The sequence below is a fragment of the Lygodium microphyllum genome, chromosome 6 (genome assembly GCF_053477565.2).
Source record: "Lygodium microphyllum isolate KBCC chromosome 6, Lygodium_microphyllum_v1.1.10, whole genome shotgun sequence".
Taxonomy (NCBI): Eukaryota; Viridiplantae; Streptophyta; class Polypodiopsida; order Schizaeales; family Lygodiaceae; genus Lygodium; species Lygodium microphyllum.
The window spans coordinates 28,941,637-28,958,451 of record NC_141140.1 but is presented as its reverse complement, the minus strand read 5'-3'; the positions used below and the strand labels follow the sequence as shown (position 1 = coordinate 28,958,451).

The window sequence follows — 16,815 nt, the reverse complement described above, 5'->3', positions numbered from 1 at the left end:
CATAGCACCCACTTTCTCTTTCCAACCATGATGAAAATGGGCATGGACTGCCCATATCCTTCTTTCCCTTCTAGATTCATGAATGTTTTTGGAGCATCGAACCCAGTAAGGGAGAAAATGTGCCAAAGTACTATGGAGACAAAAACTCAAGCTACTATGACAACCAATTTTGGAGACCTTACCATGTTCATGATAAACCAAACAATGATCTTAAGGATTGGAAGCTATTGATCAGTTCTACCTTTGTATCTTGAAGGAGCTACATGGATGGGTTTTGTTTTGTTTTAGTTTTCTTTCTCTATTTGGATTCCTCTCTTAATGATAACTATAAGGACTATGTGCAACACTATAGCATATGCATGTTTCCTTTAGTGTAGCCCAAAACTATTGATGTAAGTGAAGTCCACGTAGATAAGAGCATGTATCATGTATCTTACCGTGCCATGATGATCAAAATTATGTAAAATTCTATTGTAAAATAAGGAAGGGAAACCATAAACCTTGCCTCATTTGTATGCATTGCCTTGTGAATCCATATTGATTTGGGTTTGGTCCCTTGCCAATATTCAAGGGTGGTGCCCTTTTCAATTTCTTGGGTTGATTGACTGGGTGATCAAGATGAGATATGGGTTTCCTAAAGTGCTATTGGTTGCCTTGTTGTTGGTGTGTTGGTACCATACATGTTTGGGTTCTAGCTAAAAGAGGCTGATGGTGTGCTTTGCTAACTCTTGACAATGTCCTTTACTAGTAAGTGAAATACCATATTTGTAAGAATGTATCCGTGAAGTATCCAAACCTCAACTCAGCCTTTAAGCCTTTATGTGTGTGTGTGTCTCTCTCTCACTCACTCACACACAAACACACACACACACACACACACACACTCTCTCTCTCTCTCTCTCTCTCTCTCTCTCTCTCTCTCTCTCTCTCTCTCTCTCTCTCTCTCTCTCTCTCTCTCTCTCTCTCTCTCTCTCTCTCTCTCTCTCTCTCAGGACAAATGTAGGTTGTCAAGCCACAAATCCTCCTCATCATGATCATCAAGCTACAATATTGTCTACGCATGTGCAAATAATGAGGGAGCTTCCGCGATTGTGGTGCTCATTTTTTACAAGGTTTGTCAAATGGTTTTGTACTCCTTATGTTGCACATTGTGTTTGTGATGGGTTTTGATCTTTACTCATTGCTCATTGCTCATTCCTTTTACGTTGCACTTATGTATCGTTCAATCATTGCATTGCATGCAGACAATGGGGTGGCTCTGCCACCCCCCTTTTTTCTTGGCGTGTGGATCTTCTTGGGTCCATAGGGTAGTAGGGTCATGTGGATACTCTTGGGTTCGCAAGGTAGAGGTAAGCAATGATTGAGTGATATGAAAGTGCAACGTAAAAGGAATGAGCAAGTGCACGTGGACGATGGGGTGGCTCTACCACCCCCATTTTTTTTCTATAGATTAAGCTATAAACCTTAATTATCCACTTAGACTAAGTAAGCCATATGCACTTCATTGTTGGCATCTGGTCATAGCATGAAACAAGTCTCGACAATCTCTAGTGTGAGAAGAAGAATAATTTTAGATGGGGATATTGTGTTTGCAATAATCCATTTAATTATGTGGTCATACTAATCAAATAGTGTGGTATTGATACTGATTTTTGAGGAGAGGGTGATGTTGAATCTATTTTGAAGTGTTATTTGGATTATGAATGCTTGATTAGGCCTAAAGATAAATATATTTTGCTATAATGGAAATTGTCAAGTACCTAGTTGTCAAGAATATTTTGGGACTTCCCGTGGCAATTTCAAAGAACCTTAGATCAATTAGCAAGAGAGGAAGTATGAAGATTAGTGTTCTTTGGAAAATGAATGTCATTAACTTTGGAAAATTGAAAGCGTATGTGCATGTACAAGCCTTCTTAGTCATCAACCAGATAAAGAAAGGGGAAAGAAACATTCATATTTTCTACGAGGGAAAAGGAGAAGTGACCCCAATGCCTTGCAAGGTCTAAAGTGATGCAGGTGATCATAATCAGGTCATAATTAGTGTTCTCAATGGTAAGAGCAAAAAAAAAGATAAATGAAAGAAATGGGTGGCCTAAAAATTTGCAATAATTATGGGCAATCATAATCATTCCATGATTGTTATTGTTAATATTAATGATATGAGAAAAAAGAGAGAAGAAAAAACAAATAACTTTTGATTCTGATTGATATGGCTTTTGATTCACCTAGCACATATTTTGGTTGTGCTTCTCATCTAATGTTGATGGATGACTTATTTATGCTCTAATGGTGTGGATTTTACAACTTATGTAGGTTTCATAGCTTATATCTAGCTCATGCATGTGGATAATGAGTTTTTAGTACTCAAAATATAATAGTTGGTTTGAGAAGGTGCCACCCTCATGGGATGGTGTTAAAGTATCTATGTATGTCATAAGCTTGATCTTACATAAACTCATGAGCCTAGATTTAGTCTATGACCTTACATGCATCTTCCCTAACTATTCTCATGGCTATCATAGCTTTTTTATTGATTCCAATATTAAGGGTATTCATTCAAGCTCAAGGTAGTGTATTGTAAGAGATAGAAGGTTGAGGCATTGCCTAATAGTAGGACTTGACTAAATCCCATTTTGGCATAGGATGTTGTGAATTCTTACTCCAATAGCTTATTCATTTCTGTGTTGAGAAAATGCAATTGTAACTATCTCTTGAGTTATGATCACCCCTTCCTCTTGCATTTGTCTATAAAATTGCAAAACCTTTTATTGTTGGCCTTACTCAGAATATGCAGAGAGCAATATATTCCATGACACAACACTGCATTTTGACAATCTATCAAACATATTATCTACTTCTAGAATCTTTTGCACTTGCTATATATGTTTAAAAGTGTAGTACAAACAAAGAAATCTGAAGAAAATCCACTTTTTTGGACATCACCATGTAAAGCCTTTCAATTTCAATGCATATGACAAGGTTCAATTGGTCCTCACGAATGGAACTTTGAGCCTTCTTTGCAAGAGTGCTACATGCTTGAATCATCGTAAAAAAGGTTTTTTAATCCAAATCCATTACCTCGTCATCCGTTTGTTTGAACAATAGCAAAGCCTTCACTTCTCCATCATGTTCAAAATATGTTGATACCATTGCATTCCATGATACCACATTTTGCTCCACTAAATAGTCAAACACTACCTTAGCTTCCAAGGCTTCCACATTTGGAATAAACAATCACTAAGCTACTTCCAATAAAAACATTATCGGAAAGGTCCTTCATCTCCACATCAACAAATAGATACTAGGCTTCTTGCAAGTCCAACAAAGTTGAACATACTTTGAATAGACTAACATAAGTGTATTTTTCTGGTACCACACCACGAACTTCCATAGAGTGATACATTTGTAGTGCTTCTCGACCATGACCATAGTCACTCTAGCCAGATATCATGGCTATCCACAAAAAAAATTTGACCAAGCAAGGACAAAAACACATTATGTGCATCCTCAAGAGCACCAGAGTGAGCTAGGTCTAGCACCAAGTGCTCTCCTACGAGGCTTGTGAGCTCTAGTATATGTAAGAAAAAATGAAAATAAGCATATTTGGTATGAATAAGGGCCTTAGGCTTGCTACACACCTTGAAAATGGCTAGATATGCAGTGTTAGGTAGAGCAATCCCTAGTTGATCCATGGAGGACAACGGATGCAATGCCATGATCAATTGTCTTGTATCACACCATTCCCTCACTTGCCCTGCTGGCCCTTGACTACTGCTATTGTTGTAATTGCCTTAGTCCCATTGATGCTGTGAAGTAAAAAACTAAACTATCAGACATGATCTCTTCATTGATCATGTGCTCAAAATGAGTGACTCATAGTTAGAGACTAATGTGATTGTGTAATGTAAGAAAAATGTTATATTAGTGTCATTTGCCAAATATGTTTGAAATTTGATCTAAAATAATGGATACATAAGATCAACTACAAGCAATATGATGTGTGTGTGTGTGTGTGTGAGAGAGAGAGAGAGAGAGAGAGAGAGATAGAAAGCTCAATGAAACTAAGGAATGGATGGTTATTGTATAGGTTATAGTAATAAAACTCAATGAAAAGTGTTCAAGAACTACGTAGTTTCTTTGTGACGTTCTCAGGATTGACATAATCAAAGCTACAATCTCATGCATTTTGAGTTTCATAAATTATATCTTGCTTGAGATTTCTTTTTTAATAAAAAAATACTAATAGATATATTAATCTATATTTTTGACAGGTGATTTTTGATGTCAAGAAGTGCTTAAAAATAGCCAAAAATTTTGAATTTCAGGGGAAAAATAGACTTCGTCGAAGGCCGCAGCTGCAATTAGTACGATTTTAAGCAGTAATGCCCCAAAAGTGCTTTAAACACCCATCGAGCGGCGGTTGGGAAATTTTCATAATTTTTTGACATGTTAGATGGGATTTCTAGAGATGCCCAGTAGTGCGGGACTTCGAGATGGATGCCTAGGAATTTTCAGATTGTAATTCGGACGCCGAACGTGGAAATGGGAGTGCCCGGGAGGCCAAGGACCAAGAGGGCCAAGTGTAAAAGTGATTTGGGCCAAAGGGGTGTGACCTTTGGGGGCTCCTCTTGGAGCCCCCAACCAAAAATTCAATTTTGTGTGTGTGTGTGGGGGAGGGGGGGGGGGGGGGGGGGGGGGGGGGGGGGGGGGGGCGACTCCCCCCTCCTCCATGAAAAATTGGATATGGGGGTTGAAAAGCAACCCCCCCCCCCCCCAGCAATTGTATCAGAGTTCTTGAGTAGTTCCATGCTCTCTATTGCCAATCTCCGCACATGAGATGGCTACCTAAAGATGAAGAACAAAAACCAGTCTTTCTCTCTTCTCCCTCTCTCTTTTCCAAGAGGCAATTCATGTGGGAATAATCAAGAAGAGAATCAGGGTGGTGAACGTCCGAACGCTTGTCCAGCATGGTACCGGATCACTCCTGAATCGATGGAGGGCTAGAGTTGGCTATTCGGAGGTGGGCTGAGCCTTGAATGAGGGCTGATTTGCAGTCCCGCATTAGATTTTAAAACTTGCAAAGAAGGAAAAAACCGGTAACTCTATTTTACAAAGGAAATTTGCTTGTTTTTTATATTTGATTGAGCCAATGTTTTTTATATTTGATTGAGCCAATGTTGTTTTTATGGAGTGAAAATTGATAGACATGCTATTTAATGTTTGTTCTATGCTCTCATAGTGAAAAAATCAAAAAACATAAAGTCAAAATGCTAGAAATAATTTTTAGAAACCCGCAAAACACGATTTTTATGAGAAAAAAACGGACGGGATAAACCAATACACATGGGATAAAATGCCAATAAAATCTATATTTTTTCTTTTCTAAGAATCAAGAGCCATAGCTTTGAAAATACATCAATTTTTTAATTGGAAAAATAGAGAAAATGGGAGAAAAATAAGAGAAAAATAGAAATATGCCTTAGAAAAATACGAAAAAATATAATAAGTGGTTGTGGATGTATAGTAGTCGCAAAGCATGAGGTTTGGCCTCAGTTTGCCCTATCTTTTTGACATAGTGCGTGATTTATTGCTTTTTATACATTAAACCATGACAAAACAACCTCTATACATCTATGCAACGAAGCAAAACTTAAACGATGAGGGGGAGGACGATTTTGTGCAAAAGTTTGAGGGCTAAAATAATACGAATTCTAATTGCTTTTTCTATGCATAGCATTTAGAAAATGACCTATTTGGAAATAAGGGATCTAGTAGCACAAGGTCCGCCTTGGTGCTAGTTTCTTGCAACGAAGCATATACGTATTAGTTGGAATTCATGAAAAGATTGTTTGTCTATTAGCACATAGGCTGATTTCGAAACATAACTGTTTGTGCACGATGAGACATCCACTATTGCATTGATCATACTAATGGTATCAACTCTTGGAAACGCATAGCAATTGTTTGAATTATAGTTGACCCACGTTTGAGAGGGTGAGATTTCCCTTGCCGTAGGGTAGTCGTTCATTTCTTGGGGGAAATTATTGGTGAGGAAACATGGTATCTCCTGGATCTCACTAACAAAGAGGGGAGTCTTGTATGAATGTGTTTATATGTAAAAGCAGCACATCGAGGAGCCAATACCCAAGATGTAGGAGAGCTACAATGGGGCCACGATAATTAGCTGATGGGGGTGCCTTCTATGTCTATGATACGTGGCACTTATTACCAATATGTGTGGGATACCCCCTTTGAGGGGTTTTAGGGAAGGTGCCGTAGCTACAAACTCAATATTAGATGTATTTAGTGTACATTTAGTTATTACAGATGCTCCAAGCAGGACAAAAGTATTATGACATTGCATTAAAAAAGAAAGCAAGTACAATGCTATATAGGAAACTGGATGGTCGCACTTCTCCTACTGTGCATATGGGATTCTAGTCCTGAGCCCTCACTGCTCCTTCCAAAGGGATTGAAGTAGGTGGGATTGCAAACATCTCAACACCCCTCCTCAATCACAACCAAAAGTACAAAGTGTATAGAGGCTTTAGTGAAAGCAACACCTGCAAAGTGTGGGCACACCATAGACATGGCAAAACACCAAAGGCTATCGCAAAAAAGGCTAAGTGTGGGTACCACAAATATGGTGGACATCCAGAGGCTGTAATAGGGGTCTAACATAGTGTACAAAGACTTTAGTACAAGGCTACATGAGGAGTTTTACAATTTTATGTCCGAAGCATTAGGGCTAGGCAATATAAGGCTAAAAGAGTCTATCCAAATAGAAGGACTGATGAGGTTTGTCCTTCTCCTGGTGGTCTTATTATTATTATTCTTCTTCTTATTTTCCTCCATGTTCTTCTTCTTTTTTAACGGCAAGATAGGCTTTTTGGGACCTCTGGGATGACAAAACTTCTCAATGTGTTCGATTATTTTGCAAAAGTCACAGAAAAGTTGATCCTTCTTGCCTTTGTACCTGTTGCCAACATATAATGTTTGTTCATCTCTAGAGGTGCTTGGTTCTTCCTTAGTTTTTAGCTTCTTTTCCTCCTCTAATAGTGATGCCTGGATATCATCAAGCTCAGGGTTTGGCATATTGATTAGAGTTGTTGATACATTATTATATTCAGGAGGCAAACTTTTAAGTAGAACACCAATGCAAGCATCTTCTTCCATTTTAATGTTAATTCCTGCAAGTTGGGCTAGAAGTCCTTCCATGTAATTTAGATATGCGACAAGTGATGTGCTGGACTTCGTTTCAAGCCTAAAAATTTCAATCAAGAGACCATACTTTGATGATTAGACAGTGCACCAAACAGAGTGTCAAGTCTCTTCCAAGTATCATGTGAAGTATCACAATTATCCACATGGTGGATATAGTTGTCATCTAGCTCTAGTTTGATAATGGCCCAAGCCTTATCATTGTGAGAAATGCGGGATCTAGAGCATGGCAGAGGCGGAAGCTATGGAGGATGGAAGATGAAGATACTACTCATGTTGACATTGACAAAGAAGACAACTGTTACACAAGTGAATTAGGTTTCAAGATTGAGAATTGAACTCATAAACACAATCTTGTGTAGGACTGACAATGACACAAAGACTTGACAGAAAGAGACAAGTACTATTGCATTATCATCATATGAAAGTGATAGTCAAGTACATCATTATATAGGATTGCTTGGTAGCACATTTCATCATTGTGCCTATGGGATCTGTCTCTCTTCCTAGAATGAACTGCACCTTCCTAGCCTAGTTGCTCCATACAAAGGGGCATACATAGGGTGTGATTGGCAGATTCTCAACACCCCTCCTCAATCACAACCTGAAAGTACAAAGTGTGTAGAGGCTTTAGTGAGAGCAGTACCTGCAAAGTGTGGGCATACCACAAACATGGCAAAACACCAAAGGTTGTCGCAGAAAAGGCTAAGTGTGGGTACCATAAACATGGTGGACATCCATAGGCTGTAACAGGGGCCTCACAAAGTGTACAGAGGCTGTAGTACAAGGCTACATGAGGAGTTTTTTTCAAGCTTATGAAAAGGAACATTAAGGCAGGTACAATGCTTTTAAAACAGAAAATGAGAGACAAGGACCGATAGGCCCTTGTGGTCTTTTTCAGCATATGATTTCTCTTTGTCAGCATGGAAAATCTTCTTGTCTTTCATCTTTGGTTCTTCAGCTTTGAATGATGTGGTCTTTTGGTCTTCATGGCTGATCTTCTTATTGTCCTTCTTCCTTTGCTCTTTGATCTTATGGTCTTCTTGGTCTGGTTCCCCATGGACTTTGCTTGCAGCTTTAGTCTTCATGTCCATGTCTTTGTCCCCCTCAAGCAAAGACATCTCATTCTTCATGATGGCCAAGGTAACTGGAGTGCCTTCAAAAACTTTAGATGGAATCATTGATTGCACTTTAGTATGAGCAACTCCATGTCTCTCTGCAAGTAGATCACAAAAATCTTCTATGTAGTGTAGATAAGTCATGTTACTTTTCATAAAGTGTATCCACATGTAAATCTTCTTGGTTATCATAGATATGACTAAGAATCTGCTTTAAATCTGTGAGTAAGTGGCAACCAAATTGATCTTCAATGTGTCAAAAAACACAAGTGAAGATAGTGTTAAATCAACACTCTTAAGTATCAAGGGATACTAGAGTTGAAGATGGTGATTCTTGATGAACCTGTTGTTTGAGTCCCCTCCTTGCTGGTAAAATCTTGCTGAACACTGAGTAAATACTTAGATTAGATTAGCAAAACCTTCAGTTGAGTGAGAAGAGTGAGAAGAATGAGTTGGAAGAGGAGCTTGATGTGGTTGTTTGAATGCTTGGTCTTCCAATCTTTGAAAATATCCAAGTATCTCCAAGAACTTCTCCTCCTTGATGTGTGGCACTGACTAAATCAGTGAATCTAGATGTCAATAGGGTGATCCAAGTAGCATGACTGAGAAAAAAAAGTGGTTTTATGAGCTTGAGTGGAAAAAGCTATGGAGTCCCACAGTTAGGGTTTTCAGCCTGACTGAGTTTTCTGCTACATCAGCCCACAAACCTGATCATCCAGCGTCAAACTCGAGCTGGAGGTAGCTTAGGTCATGGGCTTACAAAGCCCTATGGTTGCAGAGTGAATCACGGCTTGTGCATGGAGATCCAGCAGTACGATAGGACCCATCGCAGATTTGAACAGCGAGCTCGAATTTCCGCAATGTTGGGCTCGATAATGAGCAATGTTGGACTGTGATGTATCAGGGAGCTTTGCCACGAGTAGAGGAATGTTTCTCCAGAAGGAATCATGGGCTAAGATGGCCTATAGAGTAAGATATAGAAGCTCCAAGTGCTGTATGTCCTGTCTGGCTATGGTTGCCAAACAGTGGCTATGGGGTTTAAGTAAGAGATTGGAGTCATACACTCACATTGAGTTGGATGTGAGCTGGATAGAGGTTGAGAGGAATCAAGAGAGGTTGGAGAAGCAATGCCATGCCCAACTGGGCTCTGATACCATGTGAGAAATGCGGGATCTAGAGCATGGCAGAGGCGGAAGCTATGGAGGATGGAAGATGAAGATACTACTCATGTTGACATTGACAAAGAAGACAACTGTTACACAAGTGAATTAGGTTTCAAGATTGAGACTTGAACTCATAAACACAATCTTGTGTAGGACTGACAATGACACAAAGACTTGACAGAAAGAGACAAGTACTATTGCATTATCATCATATGAAAGTGATAGTCAAGTACATCATTATATAGGATTGCTTGGTAGCACATTTCATCACTGTGCCTATGGGATCTGCCTCTCTTCCTAGAATGAACTGCACCTTCCTAGCCTAGTTGTTCCATACAAAGGGGCATACATAGGGTGTGATTGGAAGATTCTCAACAATCATCATTCTTTTGCAAAGTGACTACAAGGTCCGCATCACAAGGCTTCTTCTCTTTGCCACTAGTGATGGCCCAAAGACCCTTCTTTATTAGGATGAGCTTGATGCGGGTCTGCCATGTGTGAAACCTAACCCCTTTGAAGCAAGCTATTGGAGAGTCTTTTTCCATATTGGATTTGCAGGGACAATAGCAAATCAGCTCCAAAATTCTTAACAAACGAAATGATCTTGAGTGTGCTAACAAGCACAAGTGCCCAAAAATAACAATGAGTGACTAGTATCAAGAGATACTTGTGGAGCGAGATGCTTGAGAGATCTTCAAATCTTCAATGAGTTTTCAAGTGATCTTTAAATCATCTTCAAATCTTCAAATCTTGTATTCCCCTCTTTGATTTGATGCTGGAGTAATCCAAAAAATCTCAGACTTGATGTGAGGCAAAGCAAGATTGAGCTATGAGAAATGAAGCTTGAATGTTAATGGCTATGGTGTTGATGCTTGAGATCCTCAAGACTCCAAAAGACTTCAAGAACTTCCTCTCTTTGTTGATTAGATCTTGTGGGCGAATAAATAGGCTAGTGAATTAGAGTGGCAAGAACTCCAATGAGAGGATAAGGTGAAGGATGAAGCTTTTAGGAAGTTTAGGTATGGCTACCTGTGACTAGGGTTAACATGCCTGACTAGCTTTTTAGTTCCTCTAGCATGTACACGAAACATTTCGGGGAGATTCTTTGTGAGGAGTAAGCTTACTCCATGGGCTCCAAATTCCCTATGCCAGTCCTCATGATTGTGCTGCACACAAGAGCTGCTTATTGTACAATCGGAACACATGTAGATCAGGACATCAAGTGATGATTTACACAATGCCAGGCTCAAGGCGCACCAATGTTGGGGTCTATGGTAATAGGCACATGTTCCCTCGGTTAGGGAATATTTTTGTAGAAGAAAGCATGAGGAAATATAGCCTATAGAAGGAGATCAAGAAGCTCCAAGACGATAGGTGGATGCATGCTTTGGCTATGGCTGCTAGGTAGAGAGAGTGTGATTCAAGTGAGGAGATGAAGTTGGATACTCAACTTGAGCTTGGACTTAGCTAGAGAGGGATTGAGAGAGCAAAGAAGGATTGTGCCATGCCCAACTAGGCTATGATACCATGTAGAATATGCAGGATCTAGAGCATGGCAGATACAGAAGCTATGGAGGTTGGGTGGAAGAGAAAGAGTGAGTTCATGAAGTCACTGACATGACTGATTGTTACACAAGTGAATTAGGTTCCAAGATGGAAGCTTGGACTCATAAGCACAATCTTGTGTATCGGCTAACAATGACACAAATAATTTACTAAAGGACAAAAGTACTATGATATTGCATTAGAAAAGAGAGCCAGTACAATGCTTTATAGGAAACTGGATGGTAGCACTTCTCCTACTGTGCATATGGGATTCTAGTCCTGATCCTTCACTACTCCTTCCAAAGATATTGAAGTAGTTGGGATTGCAAACATCTCAACACATTCAATGGCCATAGGGTTTAGCATTATGAATCAGCTTACTGGATCTGAAAGCTAGAAAGCATGTGAGCTAGGATGATAGATTTCGATGCGCTAAAAAGCTACCCGTCTAGCTAAATCACAATTTCAAGGTTGTTTCCACCTCCAACTAGATCAAAACCACTTGTAGCCAAGTGTGAAAAGCCAAAACTTAAAGTAGATAAGTTAGTGGCTATGTTTTAAATCATTATTTAGGCCACAATAAACCAAAAATTCTCAAGATATGGGGGCATATTTTTTTCACCACCCCTTCCTCCCATTAAAAAATTGATTTTCTTCAACTATCATGATCATCTTCCTCCTTCTGGTATCAGATCCATCAAATTGTGGCCAGTCGTCACTTCAATGCTCACGCAAAGTGATGTAGCGAATGAAGAGATCAAAATTCAGTCTTTTTATTTCATGTTTCCCTCTCCTCCTTGTTTCTTATTCATATGGCTGCGTATGAGAGAGGGAGGGAGGGTTGATTTGATGAATCGGGGACGGATGATGGCTCAGAAGCATAATGGAACATAGATCGAGTGATTTGGATACATCAATGATTGGAAAATAATGTCAGCAACTTCACTTTCTCAAAATATGAGGTGTATGTATGTGGATTTTTTAGTAAGTGACTCTTTAGTGCGTATGAATCTTTAGTGTGTATGATAGAAAGATGCTTGCAAATGGTTGACATATGTTTCGCCTTTGTGTATATTAAAAAAATAAAATCTCAAAATCTCAAATATGGGATTTAATAGAAAATGAGATTGTTCTTAGGTTTTGGGGATCAAATGATGTTCGCATGGCATAAAAATAAATATACTGTTAGATCACACTTCACATAAGTCATACAAATTAGAAAAATAAAAAATAAATAATTTATATTGAAATAAAGGAGAAATTTCATGGAAAATACTCAAATGAAGAGGAAAAAATAGTTTTTGTGCATTAAAAATTACAAAAAATAGAAAAATACTTGTGACTATATAATGAAGGTAAAGCATGAGGGTTTGACTTAGGTTTTCTTTATTTATATATTAAAGTGCATGTTTAGAGCTTGTTCCTATGGAAATTTATCATGAAATCTCCCTGCATTCATGCAAGCAAGTAAAATATAAATGGTAGGGAGCATGGGCATGAAATGGAAAGTTATTTAATTAAGTTAATGATTTCTTTGCATATCTTAGGATATAGGCTGTGGTGCGTATAATCTTTAAGAGGTTTAGTAGCACGAGTTAGTCCCCCGAGTGTTGTTCCTTAGCACAACACAACATGACAGTAGTAGAAAGAAATCATTAAAAGATTGTTTTTGCACTTCACGTTGGCTAGTTTTTGGTAAAGTTATTTGAGCTTAGAGTGCCATACACTTTACATATGTAATCTAAACATGGTATTAGAAGATAAATTCTTGGATGCATTGTAATTGTACGTCTGGTGATGACCAACATTGAGAGTATAAGATTTTCCTTTGTTGTAGGTTAGTGTGATATCTTGGGAAATAGATTAAGTGAGGAATATATACAGTCTCCTGGATGGTTACATTTATACTATGAGAGGAGTCTATTACATTCATGTTCTATATGTAAAATGGTGTATCTTGAGGGCAGTAGTCCTTAGGATGTAGAATAGCCATAAGAGCCACAATATTCTACTGGAGGGAGCTCTTTGTGTATGTATATTGAGCCTAAACATTTGGGTACTCCTTCTAATGGAGTTGGGAAGGAAAAATATTAGACTATAAATCAATACAAACATGTGATTTATTTAGAGTAGTATATAGTCTCTAGACATTTCTAGACACAAGGCCGTGGGGGTGGTTGGTGTGCATAGGAGGAGCCCCGCTGTTGACTAGAGTCCTAGAGCCAGTGTTGAGTCCATTTTAGGTTTCGACATCAATTGTACATTGTCAAGAACTTAGCACATTGAATAATTCAAAAGCCATAACATGATATGCAAAGGTGCCAAATGTAGTGATAAATGTCATTTTCAATTTGTCTTTCTTTGCGATAGCCATTTGATTAAAACCAACAAAGTAGTCCATCAACAAATAGATATCCCTACCTACTTCTAACTAATCTAGAATTTGATCAATAAATGGCAATGAATAGTACTCTTTGATCATCTATTTATTAAGATCCCTAAAATCTATGCAAAGCCGGATCTGATTATTTTTCTTTTTCTTGATGACTACTAGTGAATACCACTTCGTGTATTGTACAAGAAATATCACGCTAGCCTTATGCGATTTTTGTAACTCCTTAAATAGTCCATCCCTTTGCTCAAAAATCATAGGCCTCACTTTTTGTCACTGAACAAGATGACTACCTTCCTTCAAGGGAATAGTATGCATAGCAAGACTAGGAGGAATATCCCTTAGCTCATCATAGCTCCATGTAAAAATATCACGAAATTCTTAGATCAAGGATATGTAGTCCTTCCTCAGTTTTGAACTAAGCATAAATCCTAATTTAATCGATCATGGCTCATCCAACATATTGAGATCTAGCTCAATCACATCTGTATCTCTAATTCTATCTTGAGCTTCTATCGACTCATTTAGAGTCACCTAATAAACATCTTGTGTAGTGGACACCTCTCTTGATTCATCACTCAAATAAGGCTCACTATGAGAAGGATCGTCTAATGCATCTAACTCCATCAAAGATAAGGGTACTCTCTTGCTTTGAGGAGATTCAAGATATGCATCCACTATTACGCGTCTAGCACCTTTGCCAAAAATTAGATGACCAATGAGTATATCAACTTGATAGTCAAATTGCAAGATCCATTGCCTTCCTAATAATACTTGTGATAGCTTGTCCGCCTTGCAAAGCTAATATCCCTAAATTCCAAAATGCATTCCACATTAGCAACAGTCACATGGACTTTGGTAATGCAACCTTCTAGTTGCATTCAATTGTCATCAACTATCCAAATAATTGTGGTGGTATCCTTCTGGATTTCTAGTCCTAGCATTTCCATCAAATTGGAACTCATAATGTTATTGGAGAATCTTATATCCACAATGACATGATCCACTAATATACCATCAACATATGTTGCCACCCTTGGGCAATACTTTTTAGCATGTTCAAAATAGTCATCTCCCACATGGGCTATTCCCAAGGGTTCAACAATATACCCAGTGCAAAGGATCTTTTTAAACTATTTATGCACTCTTGGAGATAACCTAATCAGCACTAGGAGATTCACATCAGGCTTTACCTATCAAATTCATGATAATTAGCAATGGTTCTCTTCTCTTATCAGACTATTATTTCTCTTTGTCGTGCTAAATAAGCTTAGGTGCCTCTTCCTTGGATTTTACCTTCTTCTTTGGCAATGACTTATTGGAGTCAACTTTGCCTTTAGAAGCTTTTAGAGGACTGGCTTCCACATCATGGTTAAGGACTTGCGTCCCCTTATCATCCTATTTAGGGTTTTCCTCAATAGGTTTTATATTATCCCTACCACCTTCTTTAACTTTTTATCCTCTTGTAATGGCTCGTAAATTGGAAACCTCAATGGTGTTGACACGCACAGATTTGATAAGGCTAACACCTATAATGAACCGAGTATATGGAAAAATACCAGTCACACTGACGGTCTAAAAGGTGTAAGAGGGTTTCCTCATGCATCATCGAAATTATCAAGAAATCTCTCTTCCACCTCTCTTCAGATCTCCTTCTTCCTCTCTCTTTCTTTCTCTCTCTCTTCTTCCTATCTTTCTCTCTCCTCTCTTCTCTCCCTTAGTTAGGCTAGCTAGGTCTCCTTAATTACAGTTGGTATTAGAGCCTTGTCCTTGAACCTTCTTCTTCCCTTAGATTTAGGTTCCTTATAGTTCTTCACAATTAGAAAATCCTAGTTACACAGTTCCCACAGGTACACAAGGAGTACTCAGACAAGATGTCAGCCTTCTTAAAGACTATGGCAGCTTTTCTTGGGGAGCTCACTAGAGGTTTGACCACATCTGGAGGCAGAAGGGCAAGAATGGCAGCTTTTTTTTACTTTGCATAGCAATTTTAGGGGTGCCTCTTCCAAGAAGACCCCTCTAGACTTGGGGAAAAGACTAACCGTGACTATCTTTTACAAAAGTGAGTTTTCTCCCTTCTTTCTCTTAGGACCCTCAAGCTGCCATGGAAGCTCCAACCCAAAATCTTACAAGATCTCTCTCCCCCTTTTTCCATGTCTTGCATGGCACCTCCATCCACTTTCTTGAGACCTTTGGCTCACCGTGGAGTACCTAAGTGACACCCCATACCCTACTGAAGCCCCCAGGGTTGCCCCCGTAATACCACCAATAGAACAATGGCCCTTGAGCTGCACCATTCCGTGCAATGTTGCTTCTTTGATAAACTATGCCTCCAACTCTGGAGTCTCCATGGTGAAGGGAACATTCATCAGTGAGTGCACTAACTTCTCTACCAAGCACTTGAAGTTTCCGTTCCTCTCATCAATTGTGTCATATAGAAGCTCAGCCTTCTCAATATTGCACTTCTCTGCTGCCTTTAGGCCTCCTTTGGCCAATAGATCATCAAACACAAGGCCACAGACATAGATGCCAAAGCATGGCGGTGTGCTGTACAAAGTATTGTTGTTTGCATGGATCTTGTAGTCCAGCATTACAGGATTTATAGGCTGAGCCTTACCCACAAGGTCCTTGCGAACAATCACAATAGTTACACCAAAAGGATCAATGTTTTCTATGCTTCGGCATAGATCAGAGGCCAAATTTGGACACATCCATAGTCTGTGACAAGAAGGGTATCATCTCCAGGGGGAGGGCAATCTTTGAACTCTACCCCATGGATAGTCTCATTCCCACAAATGCTTGAAAACTATGTGGTGGCCCCACCCTACAGGAACAAGATGGCATAATCTTTTAGGATGTTGAGGAGGGATCTAAGGGCGGATTCAACATTCTAGATCACAGACAGGAACTCCTTGCCATGCTGGCTCACCTCCATGATGCTCATGCTACACTCGTGCCAATTGTAGAGCTCCTCTTAGGCCTGCTTGACAACGGAGGCAGGGAGGGTAGCAGGGCTGGCAGCAAAGTTGAAGACACAGCCATTGTCCCAAGATTAAGCAAGGTATGTCTCATGGGTCTTAGTCTCTCTTCTCCAACCACTTGCTGAGCCCAACCTCTTGCTTGGAGAGATTAAATAATTACATGAATTCTTGTTTAGACTGAAGCTATGGATCACCTATTGATTGCCTTCTTCCATTATGCACTTCTTAAAATGCATGCATGACTGAGTACACTTCAAATTTCTTTCCTATTGGCTGAGAATTTAACTCCTAACCCATACTCGTGCTTGGTCTTGATTCTTGATCATTAAGCCAAAAATTGTAAGAAAGGGTAAGTGATGCAATCAGTGAGTCACTAATTTTCAGAGGTAACCCCT

The 16,815-nt window shown here is 39.2% G+C and overlaps 1 pseudogene; it reads right to left on the bottom strand.

Annotated features, from left to right (window-relative positions):
* Window positions 1-15,565: 15,565 nt before the first annotated feature.
* LOC148034418 (phosphoserine aminotransferase 1, chloroplastic-like) lies at window positions 15,566-16,488 on the bottom strand (annotated as a pseudogene).
* Window positions 16,489-16,815: the final 327 nt, after the last annotated feature.